This window comes from Apium graveolens, chromosome 7, assembly GCF_009905375.1.
Source record: "Apium graveolens cultivar Ventura chromosome 7, ASM990537v1, whole genome shotgun sequence".
Taxonomy (NCBI): Eukaryota; Viridiplantae; Streptophyta; class Magnoliopsida; order Apiales; family Apiaceae; genus Apium; species Apium graveolens.
In genome coordinates, this window is record NC_133653.1 from 178876423 (window position 1) to 178877719 (window position 1297).

The 1297-nt window shown below is 45.3% G+C and overlaps 1 non-coding gene across 1 annotated transcript; it reads left to right on the top strand.

Moving 5' to 3' along the window:
* Positions 1-940: 940 nt before the first annotated feature.
* Positions 941-1047, top strand: LOC141675608 (small nucleolar RNA R71). The gene has a single exon (XR_012556251.1). It is a non-coding gene; the product is annotated as a small nucleolar RNA R71 (small nucleolar RNA).
* Positions 1048-1297: the final 250 nt, after the last annotated feature.

Here is a 1297-nt window from a genome sequence, read left to right on the forward strand (position 1 = left end):
CTTAGGAAAAGGTGGTGGAGGATAGAGCTGTTTCTCCCCTGTATTAGCCTCAGGCAGAGTGTGTTCAACAGTAGTCTTCTTTGGTTACGCCACTTTCTCCTTTTGCTTAGATTCTTCATCTCTAACTTCAGCTTCGACTTCTTTTGCCTTTTCAGCATCAGCTACTTTTCCAGACCTTAAGGTAATAGCCTTGACTTGCTCTTTAGCTTCCTTCCTGCCTGGTACTTCCGTGTCACTGGGAAGAGTGCCAGGTTGACGATTGAGCACTGCATTGGCTAATTGACCGATTTGATTTTCCAAGGTCTTGATAGAAACCGCCTGACTCTTGCACAACAGCTTAAGTTCCTCAAAATCAGCACTAGTAGGTGCAGCTGCACTTCCCTGTTGAGGATATGATTGCCTTGTAGCATACTGCTGTGGTTGCTGGAATCCAGGTGGGTTAAACTGTTTACTCACTCCTTGCTGATATGGTGGCTGAATAGCATTCTGATTATTCCCCCAGCTGAAATTTGGATTATTTCTGTTGTTAGGATGATAGGTTGTTGGCACAGGCTGCTGTTGTCACTGATAATTATTCACATACTGAACAGATTCGTTGACAAGAGAACACTGATCCGTAGCATGAGAACCTGCACAAAGCTCACAAACCATAGCTATTTGATTAACTCCATACGTAGCCAAAGAATCAACCTTCATTGATAGCGCTTGGAGCTGGGCTGCAATAGCGGTGGCTGCATCAACTTCCAGAATACCTGCTACCTTGCCTGACGTCATCCTCTGAGTTGGGTTTTGATGCTCATTTGCAGCCATCGTCTCGATAAGATTATACGCCTCAGTATAGCTTTTAGCCCATAAGGCGCCTCCAGCTGCTGCATCGAGCATGGGCCGAGATTGGGCCCCCAAACCATTATAAAAACCAGTGATTACCATCCAATCCGGCATTCCATGATGTGGACATTTTCTCAACATTTCCTTGTAGCGTTCCCAAGCCTCGCACATAGATTCTGTAGGTTGCTGCGCAAACTGAGTAAGAGCACTCCTCATAGCAGCAGTCTTTGCCATTGGATAAAACTTCACCAGAAACTTTTGCGCAAGATCTTGCCACGTAGTGATGGACCCAGCTGGTTCAGAATGTAACCAGTCTTTAGCCTTATCCCTCAGTGAGAATGGGAAAAGCCTCAACTTGATAGCCTCATCAGTCACGCCATTATACTTAAAAGTGCTGCAGATTTCGACAAAATTCCTTATGTGCATGTTGGGGTCTTCAGTTACCGCTCCTCCAAAAGAAATAGAATTC